General features: G+C 47.7%; 1 protein-coding gene across 4 annotated transcripts in view; it reads right to left on the reverse strand.

The window, feature by feature from the left end:
- Positions 1-22209, reverse strand: part of FAM168A (family with sequence similarity 168 member A) — a 178034-nt gene that overhangs the window by 121764 nt on the left and 34061 nt on the right. For 2 of the 4 annotated variants that reach the window (XM_066990039.1, XM_066990040.1), the window contains one exon: positions 4370-4470. The gene's annotated coding sequence lies outside the window, so the exon portion shown is untranslated. Of the gene's footprint in view, positions 1-1926; positions 2070-4369; positions 4471-21675; positions 21877-22209 lie in introns of those variants that run through there. The other 2 variants (XM_066990041.1, XM_013191267.3) reach the window with 2 other exon arrangements.

Consider the following 22209-nt stretch of genomic DNA (forward strand, 5'->3'; position numbering starts at 1 on the left):
TTGTCCTTAAGTCTTATTAAAACCTTCCTCTGTTTTATAAATCAGCTTTTGACACTGGATTTTTTTCCCCTTGTTCTGGGAAATGTCATCTCCCTAATGATGTCTCACTCCCTATTCCTCTAGCTGCAGGCGCAGCTGATGTTCCTGTCGTTAGCTGGTGAGCGACTGCCCCAACATACCGAGGCAAAAACATTTGAAAGACAATTTCTTAAGGACGTAGAGCTGAATAAGGAAAGTATTTGCAAGCATGCTTCATTGCATTCATGAAGTTCATTCATTTCAGGTGAAATTCTCTTTATAAATTCATCATATTTTAGGGTACAGGAACAGGTTACCCTATGTAACATATCACAGTGTATTTGGGTACGTACTGGAGGGGGGTTTCCCTGTCCTTTGCCGACACAAACAGCATTGCAACGTTGTCCAGAAAGGAACAAAAGTCTTTTCAGGAAGTGAAAATTCCCATGAAGCAAGGATGGGCAAAGTAACCACAGGTCCCAGAGCCTCCCACACCTTTATTTGCGACTGCCATGGGAGAGAGAAGAAAGGGAACCCCAAATCCAGCACCTTCAGGACCTAGCTGCGGTACATTTAGGAGAGCCTTGCTACTGCACAACTCCCAGGGAGCACGGGACGATGAAGGAGACGAAGCTCAAGAGAAAGAAGGGTACCTACATCCTCCACCACCTACCAAGAGCATCCAACTCTCCTGTTTCATCCATTGATGGTTGGACCAGATGCAGCTGCTCCTGCTCCCTGCAAGCATCCTAGCCAGGTGCCCAAGCACATCTCACGCTCACCACGGGGTCAGTTACGTGGCATGGTGGGACACGTCGCTCCTCTGAGCTGCCCTCGCCACCAAAGCAGAGTCCCCCAGGACAGAAAGGTGCCACGTCCCTCTGAGCCACCACGTCCCTCCGAGCCACCGCGTCCCTCCAAGCCTTCCCTCTCAGGAAGGTACATCTGGAACACCTCCTCAGTACAAGCTCCGGAGCACCAGGCGACATTCCTGAGCACCAGTTTATGCTCCAGCTATGTGCACGGCACTACGGCGTAGGTACCAACGCGCTCCTGCCTATGTTTCCCAAGCCACACAGATGAGTGGCGTGCTCCTAGCTCAGGCACTTCGATGGGCAGCATGTCACAGAGCACGCAGGAACACAATAAAATCCCCACAACATGTGTAGACTCGACAAAAGCTGCCTTTTAAAGCATTAACCGTGTTCCAACAGGACCCATTTCCCCCCAAACATCAACCAGAGGAAAGAAGGGAACACGAATGTCCTTGGTGTCACCGTTAGAATCACAGAACTGTAGGGGTTGGAAGGGACCTCAAGAGATCATCGGGTCCAACCCCCCTGCCAAAGCAGGTTCCCTAGAGCAGGCTGCCCAGGTAGGCGTCCATGTGGGCCTTGAATATCTCCAGAGAAGGAGACCCCGCAACCTCCCTGGGCAGCCTGTCCCAGCGCTCCCTCACCGTGAAGAATTTCTTTCGCAGGTTGGTGCCGAACTTCCTGGGCTCCATTTTGTGGCCATTGCCCCTTGTCCTGTCCCCACAGAGCACTGAAAGAGGTTGGCCATGTCCCTCTGTCTCCCACACTTCAGGTATTTGTAAACATTGCTAAGATCCCCTCTCAGTCTTCTCCAAGCTGAACAGACCCAGGTCTCTCAGCCTTTCCTCACAGGGGAGCTGCTCCAGGCCCCGTATCATCTTTGTGGCCCTCCACTGGACTCTTTCCAGGAGATCCCTGTCTTCTTTGGACCAGAATGTTAGCTCGGCCATGAGCAAGGGACAGGGATCTCGCTTCCCTCCTCCAACAATTATCAGGTGTCCCATGGGATCCCCCCGCCCTACACAGCCTGGCTCTACAGAAACCATCTGCCATATCGCACGTACTCCCAAGAGGACAAGGGGACCCCACAGACCTGGCACAAGTGGTCCCAAGACTCAAGACCAGAAATGTTCCAGATGAGGTCTGAGATTTTGAGGTGAAGTAAGCAAATCCAGGAAGCCCAAGTGCACCTAGCCACACGCCAAATTCCATTCAGGCACGCTGCATAACAACAGCCTAATGCAAAAAAAAAAAAAACAAAAAACCTTTTACACCAAACCAGGCTATTGCACAGATAAGTGAAGCATTGTTAGGTACACACAGACTTTCCACATTACGGTTAACTATTTATTTGCTGGTATTCCCCTTAGGATTTGGCAGGGGAAGGGGACGAGGGGTTATTTCCCGAGCAGGAAATAACCTCACCTAAGTAAACCAAGTTAAGAGGTCAGGCGCACACACACCAAGAGTTTGACTGAATTTCTTCCGTCTTTTGATTTCTGAGCACTTTTTACCATCCTGAATCTAAAGGGTGGAGGCTCAGCCCAAGATTGAGACACCCAGAAGTGAATCTCTGAAGCAACTGGTGGAGACGCTCGGGCAGGGCAATTCCCCACCGGGCTGGAGGAGGCAGCTGGTGGCTCGCCAGCCGGATTTCCCCAGGCTCCATCAATTTCTCTCCCAGGACATTCACTGAGCCCACCGGGAGCTCAGACACCCAGCGCACACAAAGCTGAAGATTAGGCTTCTTAATCTGGAGCTGAATCGGACAGAGCCACGGGACCAGAAGCTCTGTTTCTCATACGAAGCCAACACTTACCTTACTCTCATTTTGAAAAACATCTCGTCTTCCTCTTCTTCCATCAATGCCACTGACACTTTTCTAATCTCTCAGCGATACAGCCCTCATCCCTACCTCCTCCCTACCTTCCAGTCCTCCTGCAGCCCTGCAGTTCCCTTTCCTTGGCCCTGCAGAAGCAGCACAGCCCCATCTGTGTCTCCTACTATTTTGTTAAGGGGCAGTGGGCAGGAAAAGGGGTCGGGAGCAGCATCAAGGCCCCCTTTTTCCCCACCTTTATCCTTTTTTCCAGCTTGATATTCAACAGAAAGGGGCCCATCGTTGTTGCTGCTAGAGGACTGCCAAAAGCAAAGTTTTTTCTGAAATGTTTGGCACTTTCTGTCCCATCCCACCTGAGACGTGGAGTTGATGAGGGTGGGAAGAGGAAGAGCCAACGGTCTGGTTTTGTCCATACCCCAAAAGCAGGCATCTAAATAGGGCAGGCTTTTCCCCAGGATGGGCTGGGGCACTTTTGCAGGCTAAAATATTTGGAAGATAAGGACGACAGCACGCGTGAGTGCTTGACGCATGCGTAACGCAGCGGATCCGAGAGCGGGGAGCATCCATCAGCACCGCTGTCGTCTGCCCGCAGCTGGTTTTCGGCAAATCTGCCTTGAGTGGGAGCAGAACACTCAGCGGGTAGCCTGGCAGTTCATGTTACTAAGCAATCAGCAAAAACATGGAAAAGGGGGGGAAAAAAAGATGTCAACCCTGTGGTTTTTGTACTTGTGCAGGAGAACAGCTGGATTGGGTCAGGCCAACACTTCGGCTACCCCAGCACCTTCCGTGCAGCAACAACAGAAATGAGAATACCTCGGGGAAAATGCAAGCACGGGGCAGCCGTACCGTGACACTTGCCCAGCACATTTTCCAGCCTGTAACATTGTGCAGCTCAGGGATTTCCTGAAGTGGTGTGCTCATATTTAATAACTAACTATATATCATGTCATACCTCTATTATAACACATCTTCTTATACGTAAATGCCTACAGGACCTGACCAGTTCATAATGCTAGACATCAAATAAAAAAGAAGTAGTTAAGATGGAGCCTGGCCCAAACAGTTTACAGACAATGTGACACTACAAAGTGTCTATTTTTAAAACTATTTCTACCTTTCTTTTGTGAAAGGCTGCAATATAAGCTATTAGGAAACTGCCTGCAGGCAAATGATGGAAATTTATACCAGGAATCACCCCTTTTGCCAACCCAGTAGCAAACACAAGCAGGATCTTTTGCCTTCTTTCTAATACAAAACAAAAATTAATTATTTACTAAGATGATATTAAGACTAAGAAACGCTAAAAAAAGCAACCCCCTCAATTCTTTACAGGAGCAGCATGTACCTACTGTGCGTTCTATTCCAGCCTGCTGATTACCTTGGACTTATTAACTTTATAAATCAACACAATAAAATACACTAAGCATACTGGAGTTCCAGTTTATGCATTTCTTGACCCAGAAATCACATAATTAGTTTAAAATCTAATGCGATCCTGTACAGAAGTTCATCTAATATAGACAAGGGTCCGAGACACACCAAACACCAACACTTTTTCACCAGTCTGCACTTGCTGTTGCGGTTACCCTTCCCCATCCCCTATTCCCCCAAACCTTTTTGGTCTGGGAGCTGTTTGGAGGATATCTAAACCAAAACACGACCGTTCAAGGGCACCAGACGAACACGAATCGATCGATACCTCTCGTGGACGAACTTCCTTCGGATGGAGACAATCCCGACGGTGATCTGCCTAGGGCTGCGGGGCAGTGGGAGTCTTCACAGCATTCCACGAGTCCTCAGCTGCAAGAGAGAGAGAGGAGAGGGGTAAGGCTCCGCCAGCAAAGCCACCGGACAGAAAGCACGGATGCAGAGCTGCAGGATACGAGGAGGAAGAGGACAGAGCCCCTAAAAGCTCAAAGAACAGATTTTCCAGTGCTACAGGTACAGGACGAAACGCGGCACATTTTCAACATTTGCATATTCCATCAAAGCAAGGCTCGGCACCTTCCCGCAGGGACATGCTACAGCTCCAGGATTTGGGGCAGAAAACTTGCACAAAGGCTCCATCGCCTTCACGCCCTTCCTTACCTGACATCCTGCTGCAGATTTGCCTAGAAACTAGAAACAAACAGCATCAGGAGCAGATAAAATCACAACCAGGGTCTCCTCAGCTTTCAAAATGGAGGAAAGAAGGGAATCTGATCTTTTATTTAATTACCCGCCAGCCAGCTATCTGTCAGGATTTTAGACTAAACAGGTTTTGGCCAAACAAAGTTTCACACGGCTCTCCAACACCCTCCCGCCTCACCTGACACGGAAACTCGGAGAACTGAAAATGAAACAGCTCAAAACACAGCGCAGAAAAGGCTCACGAGCAGCTCCACATGCTTTCTGCATTATGCAGAGGAACAGAAAACCTACTGTTTGCAACCCAGGACCCGTGTGCCTTGCACGGGTTGTTTATTTTAATCACCCCAGGACCGAGAGGTTTCCATTAAATCCTTCTGCATTATCACTAACCACCCTTCCAGCGTTAGCTTCCATTCACTCTAAAAACAGTCTCAGGGAGAAAACGGGCACAGAATATCGATATCAGCTCCGGTAAAATGTTTACTGCGGTCCCTGGGATCAGCTGCTAGAGGAAAAAACCACCACGCCATCCGAGATGGCACCGAGGAACCAAGTCAAAAAGCTGGGGCTCCCACACCCGGGTCATCCCAACGCGGTTGGTACCACGCTGGTGGGATCCATTTGCTGTGCAGGCGCTTTCCTGCTGTATTTTCACCTTATAACGAGCACATTCGTTGCTTGGAAGTTCATCGTGGTTTTAGGGTTTCTGATTTGCCTGTCTGGCCTCCCAGTTCAATGGGTACCAGCCCTAAAATACATCAGCAAGCAGTCTCCAGGAGGGAGAGAAAAGGGAGAAGTGAATTCCAGCAGAAACGGCGACTTGACAAGTCTCATCACATCAAGCTCTGCAGTGGCAAATTAGTCTCTCTTTGAGCACATTTTGTTCTCAAAGTAGCCTCAGTGCTTCAGGAGGTACCAAATATAACGCAGCCCCATTTTAACTTCCTTCCAGGAATACACACAGTCATTTATCAAGAAGACGTGGGCTGCAGTTTCAGTTCCAAAAGCTCCAGTAACATTCTGTAAAATTAAACAAATGACTCCTTTTGTGGCAAGAAAGAAAAAAAAAAAAAAAAAAACAATCTGGGTCCTAGCAAGCAGGGAGCGAGCCACCCCCGAAGCCTGCAGTTCCTCCTCCATCCTCGAGCCATTTTCTGAAAAGCTCCCTGCAAGCTTCGCACCAGCTACGGGGTCAGCGGGCCCTCTTCCCACCGATTTTACACCTTGAACCTAGGGGCGCTCAAGGCAAGGTTGGACGTGGTGCCTGGGGACATGGTTTGGTGGGTGACAGTGGTGGTAGGGGGGTGGTTGGACCCAATGATCTTGGAGGGCTTTTCCAACCTTAATGATTCCGGGATTCTACGACTCCACACCTTGGTTGGGTTTCCACCAGCCCCGCTCTGCAACTTGGTAAAGTCCTTCCGACTCAGCAGAGTCACCCTTTTTGGTGTTGGGTTTGGGGTTTTTTTGGTTCTTTTTCCTTTAGTCCTTTTCTGCGTTTTCTTGACCAGCAGTCAGAACGACGAGGCTCGTAATAACTTCACGCTGCTGCTGCTGAGAGCAGCTGATGAGCTGCGGGGAGATGGGGGCCGTCCGCCCGCCTACGCGCACAAAATATCACTGCCCTCTCGGCTTTCAAAGAGCACTCACAAACGGTGGGAGTTTAAGATAAATGGTTCAAACGAGTACTGATAAAAATCCAGTTTCATGTGGATCTCTCTCTTAACTTCAGTGAGAAGGCGCAAGGCAGAAATGCAAGCACATAAATGTAATTACGGCTGCGGCAAGCTCCTCGCTGTACTCTCCTGCTCCATCTCGTGCCCGCATCTCCTCCCCTTCCGGCTGGAGTCCTGGGCTGCCACGTTCCCTAAGCACAGCGGCTGCCACACGTGGACAATTTAAGTGGATTTGCAGAGAAACACAGCCAGTCCCAATCCAGGCCTTCACGTAGAAGCACAAAGACGTTTATTTATTAGAGAACTGGACAAAAAAATATATATATATAAAAAAAAATATTCTAACAAGGGAAAATACAACACGTGAAGAGCCAAGGGTAGATGTGAAAATGGGAACACCGCATTTTTAATTACCAATCTGTGTTGGGCAACGTGTTAAAAGTCTCTCGGCATACACCTGAAGTATCTATGTGCCTCTCCCCGAGGAGCTTTCATCCAAGCCATCCCATAAAGGTCAGTTATCCCGCACACAAATACTAGCCTGTAATTACTAGTGTTTCCTTGGCGAAGAGCATTAGGGCAGGAGAAGGAGGCTCTTCTCCCCAGTGTTAATATTCTTCTTTTCCTGGGTGTTGGCAAGTCTAACCCAGGCTCATTGTTCAGCCCGTTAAAAGAACTGGGAAGGAAGAGGGATCGAGAAGCAAAGGCTTCAAGAAGTCTGAATCCGTGTCCCTCTCTAGAGGCACAGCACCAGCTTCCCGGCTGGTGGGTGAACAGCATCACCAGCGGGAGGACTGCCCGACAAAGCTGCACGTGGAAATAAAATTTTCCTGAAACACGACGTGGAAAGAAGAAAAGGCAAAATATCACGAGCTAGAAAATGCTTTCACGCTTGCCGAATTCTTGTTGTTTTAAAACTGCCACCTGCATGCCAAAGCATCTGAAGGGATGCTGGGACCATCCTCCCGCACCCCTGCGCCCGGCACGGAGCGAACCTGGGGATGTGCAGCCCCCAGGATGGGGGGCGAGACCAAGGCTTAAAGCTTTCCGAAGGTGTGTTTGGTGCTGGTGAGGGCTTTTGTCTTGTTCTGGCTTCTGCAGACACAGGATGTTGCTAACCTTCTCTCTTCAGCTGGTCGACATGGATTTTCCCTTCCTTTGCTGTATACCAGACTTCTGCACGTGGAAAGCCCTTGGTTTAGGGTCAAGACTCTTCCAGCTCCTGCCTACGGCTCTCAGCTTCCTCCCAACCCTTCTCAAGCCTTCTCTGTAGAGCCAAAGTTGCTCCAACCTGCCGAATAAATTCATTAGCCCAAGCAGAATACATTTTGCGCAAGTTTCCCGTTAACTTCTAATTTCCTAATTATCAGATTACTTGCTCTCGCTTTTAAAGCAAATTACCTCTATCGAGTTGAGCAAAGAAACCTAACAAAGGATTCCTGCAGCTCACTCCCTAAGTCCTCCCTTCCCTCCCATTTTCTCCTTGGTGTGAAAAAGTTCAAATCCTTTAACGTTTCCTCAGGAGATTACTGCAGCTACCGAGTAAGAAAACTTGCTACCTAATATCTTCATCAACTACAAGGGGTGTTTCAAGCAGGGAAAGAATATTTTTCATTTTGTTCCCATCCTCCCCTCCTATGACCTCCTGCTCCAGTGGCAGGAGCTGGGTACATGGATTATAAAATAGATTACGAATTAATTAGAACGTATTGATTAAAAAACTCGCCTTGGGAGACTGCAGATCGCTACGATAAACTTGTGTTAGCGTGACTCATTTAAAAATACACTCCACAACTTATCAAGTGAAGATAAAAACATTCACTAAGTGTCTGACATGCTGGAAGGTAAAAAAAAAAAAAAAATACAGCCGAGGAAATGACTTTATTCAGTCGGACAGCACTGCACAGCTTCCCTCACGAGCCAATTTTCTGTCTCAAAGACCGTCCTGAGACCCTGAAATGCACGGCCATCCATCAGGACACTCACCAAGGCTGGGATTTTGGAAGGAACGGAAAAACATTAGGAGCTAAAAATCCAGCTGGGCAAGGTCTAACGATGCTCGAGCAGAGCCAGGCACCTAAACACGTACCTTAACCAAATCCTTTTCCATAATGCCTTGAGTTTAACCCTCTGAGCATCCACAGAAAAGGAACTTCATGGCTCCAACAAATAATATTTATTGGACGTTACTGGATGGACGTGCCATCCCTTTCCTATACCTGCACCCCATTTTGTCCCGGAGCATCACCACCCTTCTGCTCCGCTCCGATGCCGAGCTCGCAGAGCCTCCCGCGCCCCCCTGCGTCCTCACCTCAACCACATTCCTAATCCCAGGCAGCAAAAATTCCCCAAAGATCACAGAAGTAGGTGCTGGCAGTTGCCTACCTCCTGCTTTCATCCCTTTGTCAAAAGCAGTTCTTGAAGTATTGAAACCAAGGTACTCTGGGTTTGTCATTCTCTCCTGTGCAATTTCTATATTCTGAGATATTCAGAGGTTTCTAAGTCACGGACAACTTTGTAGTGAAAGAAAAAAGTTAATTAGCTAAGACCGTTAATTGGAACAATTTATGGCACCGCTGACAACACTGAGCCGTCAAATGAAAACAGAAAAAGATGTAGTGTGAAAAAGCTATACGCAGCAACCGTCTTAAAAACTAAAAATAAAATGTACAGCTATAGCAGCCTCGGTTTGACCTTTATCTCTATTAGAAAAACACAAAATCCAAGGAAAACATTCTAGTACGAGCCTCCGTGGCATTAAGGGAGGGGGATTAAGGAGAACATGACAGGCAATCTATTCGGACATCAGGCCGAGCATTGACAGGGCTCCGACCTCTTCAGATGCACAGCTGAGAGCTAATTCACGAAACCTTTGCTCCAACAGCGAGCAACCACAGACTGCGACTTAAAGGTGTTAGTACCGGGTGCGGCGTTAAGCTGGGAGCCAGGAAATACCACACAGAGGATACCGGAGACATTCGCCACGGCGTTTTGTGTATTCGGTATCCAAATTCAGGAATAAAGGGGCGAAATGTTAATGAATGCGCACAGGTTATCCAGAGCGGAGCAGAGATTAGGTCTTCTCAGGACACATCAAAAAAATAATAATAAATAAATAAATATATAAATAAAAAAATAAGTACTGGCAAAATTCCCTGAGAAACTGGTGGTACTGGCAAAAAAATATATGTATATATATATATCTATATATAAAATGAAATCCACCTGGACGAATCGGAAGCCAAAAACATCCGTGGCACTACCTAGCAGGAAACCAAGGCACGGAAAGAAATCATTTGGGAACACAGAGCACATCGCAGGAAACCTCCACGGGGCCTTTCTCGTTTCCTCCCCCAGAAGCTGCCTGCCGTCCTGGTGCCATCGCAACCGTTACGGGGCCACGCAGCAAACCAGATTAGCGAACTGATCTGGGTTAAAAATAACCTTTTTTTTTGCTGTTCCCTGACCCGCTTCGCCAGATGGCCCCTCTGGCAGCTGCCGCAGCCCCGGCGAGGTAGCGCGGCGATGGGAAGAGGCAGCCGAGGAGGAGCACAGCTCCTTGAGCCAGTGCTGAGCTAAGGAAAGCATTTCGGTGGGGTCCGATGGAAGAAATGGGAAGCAATTCAAGCAGGACTGCTTGCAGAGCACGCCTGTGATGCCCCACACCTCCGTGCACGCTCTCCCTCCCAGGGCACGCGATGGCCTTCCACCATCACAGGTATTACACACCACGAAAACACACCTTGTGTTGTTTTCTTTTCGTTTGCTTATTTTCCTGTGTGTTTTTTTTGTTGCTGTTGTTGGTTTTTTTTTTGTTTTGTTTTTTTTGTGGTTTTGTGTTTTTTACCTACAGGGTATCAGGGTGAAACCGAGAGGTAAGAAAAGAGCAGAAGCCGTTAAAAGCGGCCGAGTTGGGCAGCATCCATCCTGCGGGATCGTCCTGTCATCCCAGCCTGCAGCCTGCAGGAAATACAGGCGATAAATATCAGCGTTCGCTGCTGAGTATCGCCCCACCGCACCTCCCTCTGACATCGCTTCTGCTGCACTGTTACATTTACTTTCTTACGAAGTTTAAGGCAGAGCAGGATTAGGAAACGAAGCAAATCACGTCCCCGTTTTCACCGTTCTGCCACTTACTGATTAAAAAAAAAAAAAAAGCCTAAACCACCGGTAAACTGGAGCGGTTGCTTTTAGAGCCAAAGACTGGTAAAAGGACAGCTGCTGGTGAAACCCCAGCGATGTTCTGCCTGCGCTGCTCCTGCTGCTGTTCAGCTCAGGAAAGGATCCCCTGGGTGCAGGACCTGGGATCCCGCACGACAACAGCACGGGCGGGTTTGAGAAATCGAAGGCGGCCATTCCAACCTGCATTCACATCGCCGGGTGAAGACAACTTCAATAAACAAAGCGAGATTGGTTTTGCATTTATATTTAAACCTACCTAAAATAAAAGACTATTTCTTATAAGGCCAGTCTTTCAAAGGTGCCGGTTTGCAAAGAAATGTTACTACGTCTGCTGCATTTTTTAATCCAGAAAGATACCCACTGGAGACAAATACATTTATTCACACACTTAATTTTCACTTTTTTAATGCTATTTGCTATTCTAAGCATATGTTCTACTCTAGTTTATTAATCTACTTTCAGTTTATACAGTCCATCTTTGAAGAAAGTTTCTTCTTGTATTTCAAAAACTCTATCACAGTAACTAGGCTCAATACACTGCCTTGCAGTAGGGTTCAAACACATATTTAAATTATCTTGTTTATTTAATTGGTATTAAAGCAGTAAATGGTGAAATAAAGAGCTCGTTTCTTATTTGCACAATCCTCCAGGATCTCTAAGGTCAGATTTCATCCTCTCAACACATTAAACATTAAGTGTTTACCATCTTTTAAAAGATGCAGCTTTGAAAGTGGAAAACTGTCATCTGGAGATAGCAACTCTCTAAATATTGAGACCATTGCCAAGAGTCTATGAAAAACTGGAGGCCCTAACATTAAACGTTACCTTTGCTTTACCCTTGAAAAATGCAATAATTCCATCCAAGCCACTTCGACATCCTTACAGCTGTTGTCCCTCTAAAAACCGATGCATTAAAAAACAACAACAATGAAGGTGCTGAGATCTTAAAGGTCTGCGTACAACTGGACAGCTGCTAAATAAAATGTAGTATGGACAAAAGTCCACCTGCATTTGAATGACCTTCAGTGGCGTTCTCACATGAAATACGTTGCAAGAAACCACTTGTCATGGATTCCCACAACAAGAATAACTGGGCAAGAAAACCAAGAGAGACAACCCTAGCTGTAATTCCAACCAGACGGCAAAAAGAGGTTTCAGCCTCAAGTCCTCCAGCCTTGAGGAGGGAGGATGGGCAACGCCAGGGCTCAGGAGCAAGGTGTTTCAGCTGTCATCCCACCTATCAGCATCGCATCTTTCATCCACCTTTTCTTCCTCAGCCAACTCTTCATGTCCCAGGTGGCTTCAGAGCCACCCAGCACAGATCCAACCCTACAGGACGCTGCACCTGGTACAAAGTGCAGTGGACGGAAGAAATACTTACCCCCAGCACCACCTCGGAGCTTGCAGCTACTCTCCCTAGCCCGACACGTTCTTACATCAGGGTGTGCAAACAAAAGCATGAACAGCATTGCTTCTGTGCAGCCTTTCCCTCTGAATGAAGTCTCCCGTGTGCCCACAGATGAAAGGAAAGACAAAGGAAGCCCTTCTGTTGATTTTTTTGGCCAAAGCATTAGGCTTAGTTTTCACTTACTGCCACCTCCAGCTTGCTGTTGTGGCCCTCTTGAGAGCAGGGAAGCAATACAGCCACACTCAGCAACCTGCCATTAAATTCAGCCTCCACAACCCATGGTGGGCTTAACATCATAGAGTAATCCCAACTTGGAGGGGACCCACAAGGATCATCGAGTCCAACCCCTGAAACTGTAAAGCTTCATGAAGTCTTTCTGAGAAGATATGGTTTTTAGGAAAAGGGAGTATGCCATAAATTTACAACAAGAAGGTGTCCATAAAACTTACTATCAGGTTTGGGTTCTAGAGCCTGGCTTTCACTGACTGTCCCTTAACACGCCCTAAGGGTGCTGGATGAAGTCCCCCAGCGGTCTCCTGGGGACAGACAGACATTTCCAGCAACAAAAGACGTGCTTTGCAAAAAGAAGGCATTTATTTGTCAAGTGGAACACTCTGTTTAGGGACAGAGATGAAACAATTGACGCAGGTCTCACTGGTGGTTTTATCCACCCTTTGTCCTGTCCTGTAAAGCCACCTAACGGCTTCTAAGTCAAGCTCCACAACAGAATTACCCGTTAAAAGTAGACCTTGATCTCTTCTTGATGTTCTGCTAATACAACCACATAAAGCAGAGATGTGTGATCTTTTCTCAGCTGTCCTGACAGCAAAATCAATTTGCAGATTGTCGTATTGACAAAGAAACTTCTCCCTGCAGTTATTTCCATTTGAAAACCCAGCTAAGGCGCATTGAGGAAATCATTGTTTTGCCAGTACAAGCTATGCCTTGACCAAATGATTTTGTCTCGAGAACCTACACCCAATCCTGCCACGCTCCGTGTCTTGGGAGAAGGAATTCTGGTCGAAAAAGTGATTCACAAAGTGATTTTTTACTTACCCATAAAGTTTCCGTAAGCAACAATCGACCATTTATCAGATCTTTTGTCTTCCACCATGCCCAAAGCGCGCACACGTTGACTTACATCAGAGCAGCATCCCCGCGCTGAACTACATTTAATCAAGTAATTTATTGAGCCAGGCACACAGATTAGGTAGCCATAAAAATAACGTTAAGGTGGGTAACTGCTTTTCCATAAAGGTGTTCCCAAAGATCGCCACAAATTTTCAAGGACTGATTACTTTTCAATAACAAACTCATTTTTAAATAAGCTTAAAAGCAATTAAAAGCTAGTTAAGTCAACATTTCTTTCACTAGGGACTATTAAGCACTTGTTTAAAGCAGCCCCAATCTCTCCTTCCTCGGGAAGTCATTAGCCACAGCTGTCACCACAGACCTAATTTTTCTCCGCTTGATTCCCTTTGCCACACAGAGTTTTATAGCAGCAGTGCCAGTGACGAAGCGAGCCCAAATTTAGAGCAATATCCACCAGTTCTTGAACAGATTACAAGAATCCCCCGAACACATGCAAGTGTTTCACCTCCCTGAGTACTGCAGAAGGATAAAAAAAAATCCTAGAATCCCAGAATCATTAGGGTTGGAAGAGCCCTCCAGGATCATCTGGCCTAACCACACCCCTACCACCAATGTCACCACTAAACCATGTCCCCAAGCACCACCTCCAACCTTTAAAATACTTGATAATGTAAGAGAAAAACAAAAAGCTTTCTTTCAGCCCTGTAACAGCTTTTGCAAAGGACTTGAATCATTTACTGGTCCTCTACCAGCCGCTCACAAGCAAAGAGTCGAAGAGCACTCGAGTCCGTACCCCCACGTTGCATTTCTTGCAATCAGCCAGGTCGCTGAGCGGGCCAGAAATTATCCATTATGAATTATTTAGTAACTAAGAGTGCCGAGTTTCACCACCTTCAGCAATGCCATCTCTTACGCTCCCTGGGTGTCTGTTCAAACCCCCGTGATGTGCTGTGTCTCAGAGAAGCTACAGTTCATCTCCAAACAGCCCTGAAAGCGTGCCTACAGACAATATTCTGAGCCAAGCCCATTACCCTGCCCGTAGCTACCTCATTAAGATACCCACGGAGCCTCATCTTCACCAGATCTGACCACAAAAAACATCTGAAGTGATTTTCGTTATAACATTTCTGCAAGAGAGAACGTTAGCAGTGCCCCTCTTGTAGAGATAAGAAACAAACCACATTACACAGACGCCTAATCCCTCAAAGATATTCAGAAGCTCAACTCCCACTGAACCAACGAAGTTAAATTCCTAAATTCCTCCACAGATCTGGGCAACGGAGACGTACCCAGGTCAGGGAGAAAGCTGTATTTCACGTTCATTTTTTGTTGCATGTTTTGGAGAACCTCCAAACGTGCCAAAACCTCCAAACGTGCCAGGACCTCCCAACCTTGGCGTCCAAAAATTCCTTCATTCCCATTGCGTGGCAGCATTTTCAGCTCATGCCGTAGGTAGGGGTAAAGGTTCGGCCATTTCAGGCTTCCAGAAATCATAACTCCATTTTATTTCATGCGCTACACTGCGAGTTTTGCCCTCAGTTTGGCAGCTTCTTATACCGTATAATAACAATTAACTCCCTTCGGCATAATTTATATGAATCATTGATTTAATACAGATAGCTTAAAAAAAAAAAAAAAGGAGAGACCTATTAAGTCATCTAAATGACCCTACCATCACCGCTGGATTGTTCCCGGCAGCACACTCTCCATGCTTGTTTTAAATGTGCTTGCCACAGCATAAGCACAAAAACTGTCTGCAAAGCAGAGACATGTTTCCCTAACATATGCTCTAAGTCAACACGGTGTTGGAAATCTTCAATTTATGACTAAATGTTGCGCTGCACTTTTATTCCTCCGAATAGACTTGAATGTTTCTTGAGGGAGTGAAAAAGGGCTGTTTGTATTTCACTGTGAAGCAAGAATCCGTAACGAATCCTTCCCTCGTGATTTCCAAGTTGGATCCAAGGCTTGCGCGTCCAGCAGACCTGCAACGCGCCGGAGCACGTCTTCACGAAGAGCCCAACACACTGGAAGAGGGCGACCAGTTCTGGAAGTACCAATAACACAGACACAGATGTGCAGAGCATTTTGGGGATGTTTGATGGGTTGTATTGGGGTTTGGTTTATTTTGGTTCAGGTTTTTTGTTTGTTTTAGAAGAAGCAGAGATGAGACTTTCTTCACGGAACTCCCACAAGCCCATTATGGTAAAAGCAGAACGGGAAAAAGCCGTCGTCTCGCTCCCTGCTTCAAGGCAAGAACAATACTGGAGCTGTTCCTGGCAGATGTGCTTCTGAAACCTGTTCTTGGAAACCTTTCTGACGGGGATTCCCATGTTTCTTCAGGCAACAGTTCAGGGATTGTGGATGGTTCCCCCCACCCCATTGCACAACCCATATCCAGCTTGTGTCTGCCACCCCTTATCTTATCACTGCACACCTCCGAGCAGCACGCACCATCTCCCCTTGTAACCTGTAAGCCCTCCAGGTGATGGCAGGAATGACAGAAGCAAGGATCCCCCTGCACCTTCTCCAGATGGGGCGTACCCAGCTCTAATAGCATGCGCTCCAGCTCGCAGCCACCTGCAGGCTCCTGCTGGTCTCACCTCAGCACCTCACTGCCCTCATTGTGTCAGGGAGCCTCTTGGTGGGATTGCTCCAACCAAGGGGAAAGACGTCTGAACAGGAGCCGGCAGTGTGCCCAGGTGGCCAAGAAGGCCAACGGCATCTGGCTTGTGTCAGGAGTAGTGCGGCCAGCGGGGCCAGGCTCGTCCCCCTGGGCTCTGCTCTGGTGAGGCCGCACCTCGAGTGCTGGGTTCAGCTTTGGGCCCCTCGCTACCAGAAGGACATCAAGGCCCTGGAGCGTGTCCAGAGAAGGGCTCCGAAGCTGGGGAAGGGCCTGGGACACAAGTCCTGTGAGGGGCGGCTGAGGGACCTGGGGGGGTTTGGGCTGGAGAAGAGGAGGCTCAGGGCAGGCCTTATTGCTCTCTGCAACTGCCTGAAAGGAAGGGGTGGGGAGCTGGGGGTCGGCCTCTGCTCACAGGTAACCAGTGATAGGACCAGAGGGAACGGCCTCAAGTTGTGCCAGGGGAGGTTCGGGTTGGAAATGAGGAGACATTTCTCCTCAGCAAGAGCGGTCAGGCATTGGGACGGGTTGCCCAGGGAGGTGGGGAGTCCCCGTCCCTGGGGGTGTTCAAGGAAGGTTGGACGTGGTGCTTGGGGACATGGTTTGGTGGGGGACATCGGTGGTAGGGGGACAGTTGGACCAGGTGATCTTGGAGAGCTTTTCCAACCAGAATTATTCTGGGATTTTATGACTCTGCACCCAGGAAGGGGTCATGCCCTTGAGAACAACAAGCCCTGCTCCCAGCTAAGCTCCATCCACTATTTCACTAGAGCTGCATCCCATCCCATCCCATCCCATCCCATCCCATCCCATCCCATCCCATCCCCCCATCCCCCCATCCCATCCCATCCATCCATCCACCAAGCTCTTGAGAAAGACGTTAAAATTTATGGGTCCTACAATCAGCCCTCAGGGAGGCCACACACACCCAACCTCAGGTTACACCAAACCACTGACCTCTGCAACCAGTTTTCCACCCACCTCAGTGTAGGATGCTGGCGGAGACTGCATAGAAAACCTTACTGCCTGTAAGGAAACGACACACAGAGCTGCTCATCCCCATACCAGCATGATCAAGGTACCGTCAACAAGAGCTACGGCAAGAAGCAAGCACTTCTGCACAAACACCACCTAAATTAAATATACTCCGTGCTGTATTTGAAGTTAGCAGTGCTGGCAACGCGCTGCTGTTTTGCTGGCACTGCTTAGGAAGCCGCAATCTAAGGGGAGAAAAAGATTTGTCAAAGCAGTGATAAAACAAAGCTAAGCAAAATGATTTCACAGTCCACTTTAAGAGCCCCCTATGTGTGCTTGCTTGACCTACTAAAAGCCTGCCGCAATAAAAAGCCTACCACACAAACGTACACGGCCCTCCCATGGAAGCCATTACCTTCTAAACAGTACATAAAAAGTGAAAAATAAAAATCAGCGTTTCAGGAAAAAAAAAATAAAAAAGAAATGCCACGAAGTCACAAGAATTAGAAGTCTGTAATTTCATTTTATGTCTCACAGTAGATGCTCCGAGCAGTCCCTTTGGTCAGGACAGAAAGGGTGCTTGGCTTCTTCGCATCAACCTTTGCTATTCTGGCCCCGTGGGACCTTCCGCAGCCTGGTTTTGGGTGCAGTTCAGACAAATACAAAGCACATCTTACTGCTGAACACCGAGCAAAAACCAGGTGGGGGAAAGTAATGCACAGAACTGCCACCACTCTGGTGGATTACTAGTCTACCAAAGCTGAGTCCTGGGGGAAAAAAAAAAAAAACATGATACCGAAAGCTCAACCTCATGTCCTTCACACTCTGCTGCTGACTACTGCATCCAGGGCATCGAGATTTTCAAAAACAAGGAAAGACGACAAAAAGTGGTGCTCCTTAACGCAGATGAACATACACTGGAGTGAGAACAGCTTGGAGAGAGAGGTGAAGGATTGTACAGGACAACTGCAGGAAAACAGAAGGCATACAGGTCGGGCATTTGCCTGTTAAAGCATGAAAGGGCCTCCAGAAAAGTTTGTTCAAAAGTATCAGAAGCCATAAAAACGCATCCTCATGGGTTCTTGGAAAAGGACAAACAGATCAGAGCCTTCTCCAGACGCCAAGCACGCTCCGTTTTTAACTACAGGACTTTGTATTAATTCTAATGTATTTCTCAGATCAGTATTAATAACAAGGTGTGAACGAACAGCCCCGTCTGCGCTGGGTGGTGCTGTATAAATACACAGGTGTAAAATAACATTCCTGCATAATATTGCTGGAGTCCTCAGGCAGCACTTCAAAGCAGGGCCCAAGATCCCAGTACAAGCACTGGAGCAAAACGTATGTGACAGAAGCTCCGTCCTCACTGAACTCTGCTCACAGCAGCCCCACGACAAACACGTCTGAGTCCAAAAAAAAGAGAAAAAAGGCATCCCCTTATAAAAATGTAAAGAGCGTAATGGACCGTGTAAGGAAGGTAAGTTGCAAGGCCCTGAAACTCAGTCTCCTGGTTCCAAGATTACAAGAAGTGAGAGAGGAGAGAAAAATGCCCACTTTCCCATCTGGTACCAATAACGTTAATTTGTGAATTAACGAAATGGACATTTTGGTAGAATCAGCTGGAATCCTGAATATATTCATTGAGAAATGCAAAGCTAGAGAGAGGCGTGAGGATAAAGCCTACCGGGTTTGATTGATGGCTACTCTGAAGGCCTGTCCATCACTAAAATAGTCCAGACACCTGACAAGTATTTCGTCTTACTCCTCTTCTGCGCCGGCAATAAGAAAAGGTCTCCGTCGGAGCCCGCAGACTTTTATTGCTGTGTGCAAGTGGCACTCGCAGCCAGATTGCCTGTCCCTCGGCTAGTGGGAGAAAAATGATCCCATGCAATAACGCCAGATTTAACCTGGCAAAAGGTCTGCTTGCGGCCTGGAGAGCAGAAGTCCCAGAGCGGCACAGGTTTGGAAAAGCAACCGGTTTTCCTTCTTTCTCTGCAGTAAGTGGCTTAGGTTCTTGAAACCTTTGTTGTCTTGCTCTTCGAACACTTTCTGTCAAGGGGTGCCTGTGACCTGAAGATGCTAAAGCATCCCAGGCTGAGCCTTTGGTTCCTTCTTGATGCAAGAACACAAAAGGGAAAGAGACAAGGTAGACTTAACAGCATCACTTGAAGTTTCAGTGATGGCATATGTCATGAAGGAAAAGGAGACGGATTCCACGTGCTTTGCCAGTGACAAAAGCACTGGCATTTATCCCTCTTCTTTTCTGGGGGGATCCTTGTTGTGCAGCTAACAGATCAGTCTGTCTTCAGCTGGTCCGAGCTCAGTTCTAACCCCAGGCAACGCTATGTATTCCTAAAAATTCAAGCTGTAAGACTTTGAAGGTTCTCAAGGCTACAGGTCTCCCTTACGGACAGGCTTCCAGGTGGAGATCGGTGATTTTGCAGGACCTTGAGCACCACCACGGGAAGAGCACAGAATCGAAAACAGGGAGACATGGAGAGAACGTAACGCTGGAAGAAGAAAAACATCAGTGGCTTGGGACAGCAAATCCTAGCTAAGGATGTGCAGATCCTAAGAAACTGGGCAGAATGCAGCCCTGCGCTGGGTGACGGGAAGGAAATACTAATGCCTCCAGATTTTGACTTCAAGCCCAGAACAGCAAAAACGAAGAGCACACACAGCGAGCGTCCCCGAATGTTGCTTATTCATACGCAGCACTATCTGCCTACCTGTCCATCGGTCCCAGAAGTGCTTCCCGTGGATATCCAACACACGCAGTGGCCGAACCACGGACAAACATCTCATGTGCCTCAATATCTGCATCTACCCACTGCCTTTCTCGGCATCCTTAGGTCATTAACACCGCCGGACTGGCTGCTCCTTGGATGTCGAATTCCGTTATAGGTGATCAAACTGCTCACACTTCACCATTAATACTATTACTGCCATGTTTCCTGCTGCACATTTTTATTTCTTTCCCAAAAGAAAGCAAGAACCAAAAGGTACACGGTCACTAACCTGCTTACAGAGTTAGTGACCCTAAGACTAAGAAATATTTAGCCTCCTTGGATATAAATCGTTGCCCTTATAGTCACGTCACATGCAAGAATTAGCCCTGAAAAGTACCTGTACTATAAAGGGTTTCCAACCAACGAAAAAAAAATGATCCCCAAAACCTCGCTACTCAACTCCACTAGGGAAGAGCAGAGAGGAAAAACTTGTATGAGTAATAGGAGAGATGTTTAGAGCTACAGATAATGCATCAAAATTTATCCTCCAACCTTTTACACAACCCCAAAATGAGTAATTACGTGCCAGGAGATATCATCTACTCCACAAATCAAGTCACTGAAAATACAGACTAAAAATGGTTTTTAAAAAAGTCAATTTATTAGAGATTACTGTGCAGACAGACATATGAGTGCTCCTGTGTACTTGCTGCATTAACAACCTCTCAAAAGCCACAGGAAAAGAAAAATCAATACTGTGTATTTTTTCTCACATCAATTTATCTACTGCTGAAAAAAATAACTTGCTTCTGCATACGTTCTGTGTACCATATCCAAGGTCTCCTGCAACCTGGGAAAACAAAATAAGGTTTTGCTGGTTTTAGCTCATGAAACCCTGCCTTGCTGCACTCAGATTTTGCTTTTGATAAAAACTGAAATTAGAAAAAAATAAAAAATAAAATAAAAATCAGTAGTCTCAGGCAACTTGGCACCAGTACACAGAGCCTTTGGTTTGCTGATCCCGTGCTACTGCTGCAAACTTGGAGCCCATTAGCGGTGAACTGTCCGCTAAATATTTCATGATTCTGGATTTCAGACATTTCCCAGGACAGGTTCTATCGCCAGAGATCACACAGACTGGCAGTACAGCTGCTAACTAAAGTGCATGAACTCAGGTTGCCTCCCCCCAAGCACTTACAGTTTCCCCACCCAGGGATGAAAAATATCTACCAAAAGGATGCTTTTTTTCTCCCCGACTATAAAACGGAGAATTTCGCTGTATAAGTCTTTCAGAATGGCACTTTCACAAGAATCAAAATAAATCCCATGATGGCGCTCCCTGTAGAGCAGACTAATCTCGCTTCCTTCATTTTCTTTATCCAGGTCACCAGTTCACTTCTCGCTGCTGAGAGCTCCCAGCAGACTGTGAGAGGGCATCTTAAAGAATTCTTTGCAGCCGTAGCAGTTTACTGCCCTGTTATGAAAGTCTTAAGAATGCCTCAAAATGTTCCTGTGCCTCCGCCAGAACGCAGACAAAGCCCTCTGCAGAACTAGTGCTGCACCCTGACTCTCCAGATTGGAAATTATTTCTAAATGCACAATTTTTTTTTGGCTTTCTTGCAGCTGGAGGAACCAGCGCACCTGCCTGCAAAGCAGCTCTGGTGGTGGAAGGAGGAGAACGTGGTCTTCGCAAGGCAGGGCTTAGCAGGAGAAGTTCACGGGCTGGATGGCGAGGAACGGAGCAGGAAGGAGCTGAAGAGAAACCTGGAGGACTCGAGCAGTCCCCGCAGGACTCCACCACCACCTGGGTTTAGGTAAAGGTGCTGACGCTCCTTTCCTCGAATGCTTGCTCTCTCGCTGGCATCACACAACTTGCAGAGCCAGCAGGGCTAATCCTGCCCCAAACCAGGCTTGTTTAGGAGTCCAGGTGGCTTTGGGCGATGGGAGGACTGACCTACACCACCAGGCATCCCCCAGCGCTGCCTCCCAGGGGCTTTCACCATCGCTTTGGGACCTTGGCTCCAAGCAGCGTGGCCAGAAGAGCTCCCTAAGGAGCCACAACCCCACAAATGTTCTGCAGGAACAGAGCTGGGCTCCTGCTGGCGGCTCCCACCCCGTGTGCCACAGGACAGGCTGCCCTCCGAGCGGTGGGACAACGGGGTCCTGCTCTCCCATCATTTTCATTCTTACCCTTGGAGTCATATCACGGCAGCTCCGGCTCCTTCCACCTCCCCGCAGCCACTTTCTGCTCCGCTTCTCAGCCCCTGCTTGCAGCAGCCCTCTCTCCTCCACGTCTCCTCGCCGCCAGAGACCACTGCTGGACTCGAACGGCTGCCCTTCCCCTGAAGGGGAGCGCTAATTCAAATGTCACCAGCCACTAAATGCCAAAACCTGGAGCAGAAGATATTTTTTAATCCAAACGGAGCTGAAGTTGACCAACGCACCCAAAACCCGCGAGGAGCCGGCGGTCTAGCAGATGCCGCTGCTGCACGAGCCTCATTTCTTTACAGAGCTGGGCTAAAAATGGAACCAGCGATCGCCATCACCATCTATGTTTAGACCCGACATTCTAAACAATCCCTTCCTTTGCAGTTAGTTTTTGGTTTTTGTTTTTGTTTTTTTTTTTTCCCTGAAACTCTCTTTGGCAGGAGAATTAAGCAGCTGCCACAGGGAGCAGGAATTGAGCTGAAACGTGCAGCAAGGCAGCGCTAGCAGCGGCGCCGC

Source organism: Anser cygnoides, chromosome 1 (genome assembly GCF_040182565.1).
Source record: "Anser cygnoides isolate HZ-2024a breed goose chromosome 1, Taihu_goose_T2T_genome, whole genome shotgun sequence".
In the NCBI taxonomy this organism is placed as follows: Eukaryota; Metazoa; Chordata; class Aves; order Anseriformes; family Anatidae; genus Anser; species Anser cygnoides.